Genomic DNA, 12,636 nt, shown 5'->3' on the forward strand with positions numbered 1-12,636 from the left:
GCTTTGAACAGAATGTCGATGAACTTTGTGTAAACAAGAAGATAGTCAACAAGACAGTAGCATGCTTAGTTCTTTATGTTGATGATATCTTGCTCATTGGGAATGAGACAAGCTTCCTTGCTGACATAAAGAGATGGTTAGCAACACAATTCTAAATGAATTATTTGGGTGATGCTCAATATGTTATAGGAATATAGATCTTTCGGAATCGAAAGAATAGAACTCTAGCACTATCTCAGGCATCTTATATTGACAAGATGTGTTCAAAATATAATATACAAAATTCCAAAAGAGGTATGTTATCTTTTAGACATGAATTAATTTTTCAAAGGAACAGTGTCCAAAGACACCTCAAGATGTTGAGGAAATGACAAGAATTCCATACGCATCTGCAGTTGGGAGTTTGATGTACGTAATGTTATGTACACGCCCTAACATATGCTTTGCAGTTGGAATCTTCAACAGCTACCAATCCAATCCGGGACACAGTCATTGAACTACTGTAAAAAACATCCTCGAGTATCTAAGGAGAACGGGGGACTATATGCTTGTGTATGTACCTAAGGATTTGATCCTTACATGATACACTGATTCTAATTTCCAGATTGACGTAGATTCCAGGAAATTTACTTCAGGATCAGTTTTCACTCGCAATGAAGGAGCTATAGTTTGGAGAAGTATTAAGCAAAGTTGTATCGCTAACTCCATATTGGAAGCAGAATACATGACTGCATGTGAAGTTGCTATTGAAGCAATATGGCTACGCAAATTCTTGGCTGATTTGGAAGTAGTTCCAGATATGCACCTGCCTATGACATTGTATTGTGACAATAGTGGTGTTATTGCCAACTTGAAAGAACCAAGGAGTCACAAATGTGGAAAGCATATTGAAAGAAAGTACCATCTCATAAGAGAGATAGTACATTGAGGAGATGTGATCGTCACAAAGATAGCCTTTGAAGACAACCTTGTTGATCCATTTACAAAAGCCCTCTCGGCTAAAGTGTTCGAGGGCCAACTGGTTGGACTAGGACTCCGAGTAGTGTAATCTAGGCAAGTAGGAGAATATCTATGGTATTAGAGATGCCCTAGTTTATTGTATTTTCCCTTTATGTTTCTCAATATTATATTCTATATATTTGTTCTCACTGGAGTTTTAGTCCAAGTGGGAGATTGTTGGGAATGTCCTAGAACTCGTAGTTCGTGTTAAACATTCTATTTATCAATAAAATAATATTGAGTAATTTATTAAATAAAGTTTTTGATTTTTAATTCTATTATGAAAATCCAATAAACATATTCATGGCTATAGTGTGAATACTTTAACTTTATGTGGTGATATAAACAAGATCAAGTTAATAGTATATAGCTTAAATGGTCTAATAAGTATATAGATGAAATTGGGTATCTCATCCTGGTAACACTATTAGATACAACCCACTTTGTAGGTAGTACAAATGATGTGATCCATAGATCATTCATGCAGAGACATGTGAGTGGGGGCATCCTATGCAATGAGTTTGCATATAGATTGGACCACGAAAATAGTCATTTTTCTTTATAATGACTGTTTACTGTTAAAACTGACAATTTCATGATTAAGTAACCTAGGTTAACTCGATCTTAATCCTAAGCTAGCTATGAACTTTTATTTGTTCAGGATTATCCTTTGATCTTCATGGTGAGTGTAGTCCAATACCACTACTCAATAAGCCTTCCATTTTAGGGATAAGACCGAATGAATAGCTGGAGACATAGCCCTACAAGATGGAATTAACTCCTACTTGTATTTAGAGTTAGCAGATAGGTTATTCTTTTAAGTACTGATTCAAGGTTTTGAACAATCGGGGCCCCGCCTTCTCTTGATAGAGAAAGGATTTGATTCATAGGTATTATGAATCAAAATTGTTCATTAGAGGGTCAGTAGAAACTTAAGGAGCAAGATGTATTCACAAGGGTCAAACGGTGATCTTGACCCAACTGTGATTACGAACGACCTGTGAAAGATCGACTTACTAATTATAGTTATATCAAGTTGACATAATATATCTACAGTGAGGGGAGTTCAACTACGGGCTTTAGTGGAGTGACACATTAGTTAACGAATGTGGGTTAATTCGATATAATGAGTTTAGCCAATTAATTTAGGATCGTTGGAGCCCATGATCTATAGGTCCGCGAGGTCCTCTACTAGCTTATAAATGGATTAGCTTTAGAGTAGCATGATAAGTTAATTCGAAACGTTCAAATTAGAATTAAACAGAATATGAGAATTTATATATAAATAAGATTTAAATATATGAAGGTGGATTTGTGTAAAAATTAATTTAATATTTGATACTAAATTAATTAGAATTAATTGAATTATTTAAATAATCATTTATTAATTTTGTTAGAAAATTAATTTATGAAATTAATTTTATATAATTAATAATATTTTCAATTTTAAAATCAAATTGATTTTTTGACATCATTTGGTTCTTTGAAAAATTGAAAAATAGTAAATTTATACAAAATGGAAAAATGGGTTTTTCCATTATCATCTTCAACTAGCTCACACAAAAACCATTCACATTTGCTTCAATAATTTCAAGCATGAGCTACATCTCATGTAACCATCTTCTTTGCATGTTAACCTGTAATAAATAAAAAAGATTTGAGTGGTTGAGGCATGCATTCAAAGAGCTTTTTCAGAAAAATTCGAGTTGAAGAATTGTTCTTGAAAGTGGGTTATAGCAGTGAGCTACTCTCCTTGTTTCCGGTTGTTCAAGCTATTCTTGTGTCCCATAACTCTTTCTAAAGCTCCAAGAGAATTGTGGGGAATATCTTAAGGTGGTTCACAACAAGTTTTGGAGAAGACAATAACTGAGAATCAACATCTTGAAGAGTTCTACAAAGGTATGACTTCAAACCCTCTTATGTTAGATGAGCATGCTTTAGTTTTTGCCAAAATAAATGAATTAGAGTGCATACTGATCTTTGTTATTTTCGCTGCATGCTGATATACTCTTGCAATTGGTATCAGAGTATCATATAAGCATTCAATTTGATTTAATTTTGGTGTGGTGGGTGTTTTTCATGAGATATATGAAACTGATGCACTGATATGATTTTCTGGATTTTGGCATTTTATTTCTCTTTAATTTCTTGATTAAATTTGTAATTGGCTCTTGATTCATGATCTTGTATGTGTTCTGAAGAGTTTGTAATTTATTTGGAGTCATTAGAGTTGAAATTAAGTTGTAATTGAAGAAACAAGTGAAGAAGACTGAGTTTTAGCATAATTGTTCTAATGTACAAACTTAATAAGTCTACTTGCACAATAAAATAGTTCTATGAAACAAGTGAAATTATCAGCAACAAGTAGTGATAAAGTAGCAGTAGCCATAATAAAATTGCTGAAAAATGAACAAACTTAATAAGTCTACTTGCATCAAACCACTTTTAGAAGCAATTAAGTTTTAGCAAAATATTTCTAGTGTACACTAAGTGACATCTATTTTGTAATGATGCTCCAGTGAGGCAGGACAAAAGTCACTGTAGGATGATCAAGTGCCCCTTCACTAGAATGAGACAATCTCAACAATTAGACAGAAACAACTCCTTGTAATTGAATCTAACAGTCACCATTGTTCGGTACAAAATTTGTTAACATCCTTTTGTGTAACCCCTTATTTTAGGCCCTAGAGTCCCGCCCTAATGGACCAATCTTAGGGAAAATTCGATTAGGACAAGAGACTAAAGCAACCCTATCCATTACTGGGAATCAGATAAAGAGTTGTGTAAAACAACCATCCTTTAGAGGGACACTCCCGGGGTGCAACGAGGCAATGCACTAAAACTTTATCCAAGTAATGAGAGAGACCGAGAGATCTGTTGTCACACGTCCCACTCCCACTTACTATGAACATTCTCTCCATTCACCTTGTTATTGACCTACCAAAATGTCATCCGTAGGGGGACTTTCCCAGGGTGCCACGAGGCTGAGGATTGATCTCACGGTGTGAACTTTTTAGGGAGAAACGTGTAGAAGTAAAATGAAGTATCATATTCCCTAATTACCTCCAACTAAATGTTCTACCTAGAGATTCATTTAACTTAGAAAATCCGACTACTGATTTTAACTAAGTGGTTTGTTTAATTTGCTCAAAAACAACATTTTCTTTTGTTGATTAAACAAGTTTGATCAAGTCTTATTAAACACTTTAATAGACTTTCATCAAATTTGCATGCATGTAACAAATCTATCTAATTCACCTTTCTAGGTAGGTTCCTAGGTAGGGGTGCGACATTTCCATCGACTTAAGTACCCCAGCCTAGCCAGAACCAACCTTAGCTAAAATGTCCCTTATAGTTACATTTATTTAATCTTTTATTAATCAATTAAATCCTATTAAATCGAATTAAAAGATTAAACTTAGGTTTCTAATCTCATTAGAAACGTGATCTTAGGTCTATCTCAATCAAATTTCAAAACTCTTTTAAAACATGATTAAAGCCTAAGGTGTGCATGTAACTTTTTATTATTGATTTTAATTTTAATTTCATTAATTATAACTCTTATAAAGAATGAAATAATTAAAACCATTCACATTGCTAAGCTAGATATTCACAAGGTATTTATAACATTTATAAATAAATCTAACTGTCATGTTTCATACAATGTTCATTCATTACTAATATATAATTTTTATATAACAAAGTAATGAACTAAACATACATTCCATGCCAACATACAACCTTATATTATAATATTTATAATATAGATGATGCATGGATATGCTTTAATACATGCATATATTATAACTCTTATATTATATGATGTATGTGCATGCTTTAAATAATTTAATCATGCAAACTAATAAATTATAACACTTATAATATAAAGATGATGCATGAATAAAATGCATAACCTATGGTGGATTTTAAAACTATATGACATACATTATGGCATATAAACTAAACATACACCACATGCACATTTAATAAAAATTGATCGACCAAGATAATTTGTCTCAAACCCGGAACAAAAATGCTAAACTATTACAAAAGTTGGAGTCAACCGGTTCAAACAGATGAACCGGATCTTGAACCGCCTGCATTGAAGCCTCATCACTTAGTTGTTTAGCAAATCCTTTGGTCATCGAGTAACGCACGTCGAGTGCAAACAATCGTTTAGCAATGATCGAGTGGCTTAGGAATATGCGAGGAGCATGAAAGTCCACGCGATCATGCAACTCACTTCAAGTAACATATGCCATGCGATCGTGTAGCTAACGACTATGCGATAGCATGATAGTCTACACGATGGAGTAGCAAGTGCGAGTATCATATACTATACATCTGTAACCACTGATTATGAGATGAGCATGATAGCCTACACGATCGTTTAGCACGCATGCTTTGTGTCGAGTATCAAATACTATGTGATCTTTTACCCTTTATCATCTACACGATCATGCAACCAATGCAACACGATCGAGTAAACTCTTTACACGATCGCATAGCATTAGCTATGTAATCGTTTAGAAAATACTACACGATCGAGTAGAACAATTCTACACAAACACATAGCTAAATCTAAACGATCGTCTAGCTTGAGCTACATGATGCGACCATTGACTTGCCTTCTCTATCAAAGTGAACTGCAACTCTTTGCATTTGAAGCTTCTTCACAAACAATTAAAAAAACTCGAATGAATATAAACTCGATTGCAAGCATTTATGCCAAAAAACGCAGGGCCCTTACAATTAACTTTTTTAAAAGTAAACGAAAGCACTAAACAAAGACAATTATCCCAAATTATCCATCAACATCATCCACAAACATTTAACACTTAAACGCATTGTAGAAACTTAAAAAACCCACCAGGCTATAAACAAAATTCAATACAGCTAATGGAATTTGTAAATCAGAACACAATCTAGCTTTGATACCAAGGAATCCATTTGCAGAGAACCTTTGAGTGGAAGCGAAGCGTCCAAATCTCATTGTGATTGAATGCATACATTTACAGTCATACAGAACAGATTATGCATAAACTTAAATTACAACATGTTTTGAAATGAAAAACAAAAGATCAAGAGATTATACCTTTGAAGAACCCTTCTTCAAGTAAATCCCTCCATCGTTCACGAACACGTCGAACAACACGATCTCCCTCAAACAGCACAATCGAGTAAACTCTTTACACGATCGTGTACCGACCATCGATTTGCCTTCTCTATCAAAGAAAATTGCAAATCTTTGCGTCTAAAGCTTCTTCACGAACGACCAAAACACTCAAATGAATACAGACTCGATTGCAAACATTTATGCCCAAAAACGCAGGGCCCTTACAATTAACTTTTTTAAAAGTAAACAAAAGCACTAAACAAAGAGAATTATCCCAAAATTATCCATCAATAACATCCACAAACATTTAACACTTAAATGCATTATAGAAACTTGAAAAACTAACCAGACTATAAACGAAATTCAATACAGCTAATGGAATTTGGAAATCAGAACACAATCTGGCTCTGATACCAATTGAAGGAACTCCATTTGTAGAGAACATTTGAGAGGAAGTGGAGCGTCCAAATCTCATTGTGATTGAATGCAAACATTTATAGTCATACAGAACAGATTATGCACAAATCTTAAATTACAACATGTTTTGAAATGAAAAACAAAAGATTAAGAGATTATACCTTTGAAGAACCCTTCTTCAAGTAAATCCCTTGATCGTTCACGAACGCGTCGAACAACATGATCTCCCTCGAATAGCAACAAGCAGTAACTGTGGTCCTCGAATAAAAAAGGACACTACCACTTAGATACCTTTGTATTCTCGGTGTGAGAATCTTGGAGTGGTGGGCTTTGGCTAATCTTGGTTAGACGGGAAGTTTGATGTGGAGGAGGAAGACGATCGAGTAGACGAATAACACTTTTGTATAAACGAATAAGTCTATCGCATAGACAAATCTCTCAAGTGTGTAAATAGTGAGGCTATCGTATAGTAACTCGATTGAGTACTCGGTAGTATATCTTGTCTCCCGGAATAATTAGAAAACCATTTTCTTTTATTCCATTATTTCCATAAAACCAAATAACTACCCACTACGAGTGGTTATTAAGAAAAATAATTTATAATTAATAAATATAAATAAATATGATAACTAACTTATCATATTATATTTATAATCTATAGTTTTAGTATTGCATCATATACAATATATAAATCATAGTTCTTTTCCTCTATTTTATGGGATTTAATATAAATCATATTTATATTAAATTTAATTACTATGAATCTAATTCATAAAAAATATATTTGAATCATATTCAAATATTAGTTCCTCCAAATAAATAATAATGTATCAAATACATTATATCAATTATATGATATATAATTGAATTAATTGAATTATATCATATATAATCAAATTTTCTCTTATTAATTTGATTATTTCAAATTAGCCCAAAAACTAATTCTTAACTTAAATCTATTGAGCTACCAAGGGGACCTTATGGACCTATAGCTTGAAGCTCCAACGGTACGTGAATAACTGACTAAACTCTTTAATCACATTATCCACCATCCGTTAATTGCCGAGCACTTCACTAAAGAACGACAGCTGCATTCTTCGCATTACAAATATATTTCTGTGTCCATTGGATATAACCAATCAACAGTACGATGACCCTTCACAAATCGCTTGTAAGTACAGTTGGGACAATTTACTGTTTTGCCCCTGTAGTTACGTCTAACTCCTTAAATACCACTGATCCCTCTAATGAATAATAGATCATAGTCCCACTATGACTAAACCCCTCTCGGGCTGAGAGAAGGTGTGGCGTCACGTTGTTCAAAACCCGAAATCAGCCCTTAAGAGAGTAATTTATCTACTTACCCGTGCTTCGGGAAAGGAGTGAATTCCATCTTGTGTAGCTGAGTTCCCAGCTTCCCAATCAAATGAATCCCCAAAATAGTAGTCTTGTTGAGTCAACGATCTGGCCACTCTCACCCACGCAAATCAAAGAACCGCCCTCATAGGTAGGAATTCACAACTCACTCAGGATTAAGGTCATGTTACCTATGGTCATCCTAGTGAAATGAAAGTCTCAATTATGAATGGCGTTATATAATGAGACTCAACATTTCGTTGTCTGATCTTATACAAACCCTTTCGTATAGAATATCCCTGCTCGCATGTCTAATACACGAATGATCAGGATTAGATCATTTGTAACACTTTACAACAATTGTAGCACCTACAAAGTGGGCCATACTCGTAGTGTCACCAGGATAAGGTACCCAGCCTTATCCATATACTATAGACCATTTAGGTTATCACTTAAACACGATCCGATTGTATGTCTCCACATATATGTTTAAGTTACAATGACAACCATGGATGTTAGTTTATTGGTTTGTGGTTAATGCAACTAAAATATCATATATTTCATAGACAATGTGAATAAAATATCATATATTATAAATCAGATAATGTTTGTTCATACAAGTGTTTATAAACTATAGAATCCTATGAGATTTAGGGCATCAACCCCAACAATATCTAACTCCTTAAGTACCACTGATCCCTCTAATGAACAATAAACCATAGCTCAACTAGGACCAAACCCCTCTCGGACCAAGAGAGGGTGTGACATCAAATTGTTCAAGCCTCGGAATTAGCCCTTAAGGGAGTAATTTATCTACGTACCTCGGCGTTGGGGAAGGAGTGAATTTCTTCTTGTGTAGCTATGTTCCCAACTCGCCAATCAGACGAATCCTTAAAATGGTAGGCTTGTTCAGCCGGCGATCTGGCCATTCTCACCCATACAAATTAAAGGACCACCTTCATAGGCAAAGAGTTCACAACTCACTCAGGATTCAAGTCATGTTACCTATGGTCATCCTGGTGAAATGTAAGTCTCAATTATGAATGGTGTTATTTAACGAGACTAGTCATTTCATGGTCTGGTCTTATACAAACTCCTTTGTATAGATTACGCTTGCTCACATGTCTTTACATGAATGATCAAGATCAGATCTTTTGTAGCACTTTACAACAATTGTAACATCTACAAAGCGGATTGTACTCGTAGTGCCAACAGATTAAGATATCCAACCTTATCCATCTACTATAGACCATTTAGGTTATCACTTAAATATGATCCACCCATATGTCTCTAAATACATGTTTAAGCTACAAGATAACCTTGGATGTTAGTTTATATGTTTGTGAATTAATGCAACTAAATATCGAATAACACATCACATATTTTACTAAATAAATAAGATGTTTGTACAATACAATTACAAACTATAGGACCCTACGAGATTTAGGACATCAACCCTAACAAGATGATCATCACTGGAATTTCTCTATAAAGATGCTTAAACCATAAATGAATGAAGGAGAACGATGGAGAGGATAAATAAAGAAGCTCGAATGGTGGATGATCATCGAGTTGCTTGAATGACCATGGAAAGGCTCGGACCAACAACAAAGCATGATGGAGAGAACAAAGATAAGAATAATAATAGAGCAGGAACAGGAGAAACAAACGAAGGGAGAAGGAATGAGAGAATGGTGGAGAAACAGAAAGAGAATAGGGTACATCGATAAAAGTAACATTTTCACTCTCAAAGTTAAATGCACGCCTAGGAAATTCGCAAAATAAAATCCCGTTTTTTTCCCTTTTAGAGCCACGTCCGTTTTTCTATTTTTCTATAGCTTTTTATATAAAATTATATCCTACAATGCTATAAATAGTGACATTTGTTGTTGTGCACCAAAACTACTAGAAAGCTTCCCTCCATCACCATCACCACCATCACAAGTAAAACTGTTTAAGAAATGAAGCCCATCTTGGAGATTGTTAGCCGATATCATCACCACCATCACACCACGATCCACAAAACCATTTGAGAAATCACTCCACCATCAGCATTTACATAAAACTCACCTCCCTCCCCCCTCTTTATTTAAGGGTGGAGGCTATGAAGCATAGATACAGATACGGCTACACGATACAGATAAGATCGGATACATCGATTCGTCAATTTCTAAAAAACTAAGATACAGATACGTCTAAGGATGTGTCATTTTTTTAATATATATATTTCTAAAAACCAAGGATACTGATATGTTGAAGATACATTTTTTTTCTTTAAAAAAAAATCTAGGATATAGATAAATTTAACATACAAGTTAATAACAATAGCACAAAATAGAATACAAACACTGAAATACAATACAAAAAAAAAAAGCAACATCTAAGATGTTGAAGTACAATAGTTAACAAAATGCAATAGAAAAGTGACTCATATTGTAAAGAAAAAGAAGAAGAAGATTAGAGAGAGAAGTTTCAAGATTAACGAAGAACTTGTTGTTGAAGATATCCAAATGGTTTATATTTTTGTGGACTTTATGGGGATTCAAATGTGAAAATGGAGATTAGATAATTCTAGTCTAGGGTTTGGTCTGTTATTTTTTTTTCTTTTAGTGTTGGACTCGAGTAGTGAGCTTTTTAAATAGGTTGCCTAATTTTAGATTGTGAAAGATTAGATGAGTTACTTGTCTTTTTTCTTAAAAAAAAATACGCATAGAAATAGATACGTCAAATCACGTGTTAGATTCATATCTAAAAAGTATCTGGAAGTATCGGTATCCGATACGTGTCTGATACTGATTCTTTGCCTCACATGAAGTATCTGTGTTTCATAGGGTGGAGGGAAGTGTGACAACCTTTTGCTTGTGGTGGAACAATAGCTAATAAGGTGGAGATGAAGGAGGAGACGCGACGACAGAATAAAGTAGGAGCAGGGGATGATTAAGACTTCTGCTAGAAAAGAAAGTTTTGAATTTCCAATAGTGAAAATTTTATTCAAGAAGGCCGCTACATATGTGACCAACAGTCTAGCATCGTTATATATATTCAATGAGTTCATATAAATTTTCGATGCATCTAATACTCATATCAAATGTGATATCAATTTTCAAACCCATACTAGGGAGCTAGCAACAATAATCTTTACTAAACCCCAACTATTTTTATAACACCTAATTAACTTCTACTATTAAATCAATGCTATTAAATTACAGAGATATGGATTATTCCATTAATATGTTAATTAGCTATGATATTGATAAAACTTTCCAAAACTCAAAACCAAACAAGAAAAAGGGTTTTTTCCACAACCACATAGCAAAAAGGTAGATGCAAAAGGGGCATCAAATGTGAAAGACTTTAAAGAGCTAATGCAACCCAATTTTCTTTGCTTGAACAATCATACTCATTTTCCAAAGTAGCGTGTGTATGTGCATGGATAGAGGTGAGAAGAGCTACCTCCACCGTGTCCAGTTAGGGCCCACGAGAGAAGAGTGATAGGTTCCCGACGATTGAGTGTGAAAGCTAGCCCTCTAAGTAAAATCGATGCCTTCTACGTTTTATGTGCGTGAGTTTTGGACACTTCTAGATAGTATTGCTCTTTGATATGCAATAACAGTATGTCTCGAGCTGATAACCAACTAGAGTAAAGAGAAGATGAAATGAGAGTATGATAAAACTTTTATGAGTACTTTTCGATTTACGAAAAAGTTTGTGTCTTAGTGTTTCATTCATACATGGCTTTGATTGAAAAAAATAAATTTTTATAACAAGTCTCAATTGAGTGATTGTTTGATTTTGACATGTGATGCGACCCTTAAGACTGTTGAGAGTAGAGAAAGGATTCCACGAATAGAGTGTTATGATCTTGCTCCGGACGATCAAGTCTTAAGTTGGGGGTGTTTGTTAGCTCTAAAAAAGAGCTATTATTCCGAGCTTAATTCTAGTTTTTTATCGGATTTTACATGTTTATTTTTCTCTTTTGTAGGTACTGAGCAATCATGAGGTGGAATTGACAATTTAGGGCTAAACGAGGTGAATTTGAAGCAATTAGAAGTTGATTTAAGCATCTGAGCTTCAAAAGAGTTGAGATTGCCAAATTGCATCGAATACGGTCAGCTATCGAGTACCATTGTCAAATTTCACCAAGAAAAAAGCATTGAGAATCGAGAAAGTGAGTAGCGATTATCAAGTAAGAAATTAGCGAATAATGAGTTTCTGGCAGAACACTCAACATCACAACGCTCATCACAAGCCTTAGTTTAACGCTCATTCGACACTGGAAGGCAGCAACATCAAATGCAAGGCAGTGTTGCAACGCTGTCCCAAGCGTCATCATCACTAGCATTGCAACGCATCTCAACGCTCGAGCCTCAACACTGTAAGGCAGTATACTCAGCGTTGCAACGCCCCTTTCAAGCGTTGCAGTGCTACGATGACTGATAAAAAATTGTTGAACGCAGAATGCATCATTGCAACACTTGTCCAACGCTCTCCAATGCGCTTGTAGCGTTGCAATACTATTTCCCAGCGTCGCGATGTTGTACGCAATTTATAAACATTGCATTGGTATTCAGCTTTAGACGGACAAAGAGAAAGGAGTTCAAGTAGCCGTCTAACGCATTCCTCTTCTGAATAAAGTGAATTTTGAGAGTTTAGTTCAGTTTTGAGAGCCATTGAAGTCAAATTGCCAACCGATCATCGTCATAGTTAGCTTTAACTCTTTCCTTTGATCATTGTAACTCCAATATGCC

This window comes from Benincasa hispida, chromosome 12 (assembly GCF_027475165.1).
Source record: "Benincasa hispida cultivar pf3 chromosome 12, pf3_genome.v1.1, whole genome shotgun sequence".
NCBI lineage: Eukaryota > Viridiplantae > Streptophyta > Magnoliopsida > Cucurbitales > Cucurbitaceae > Benincasa > Benincasa hispida.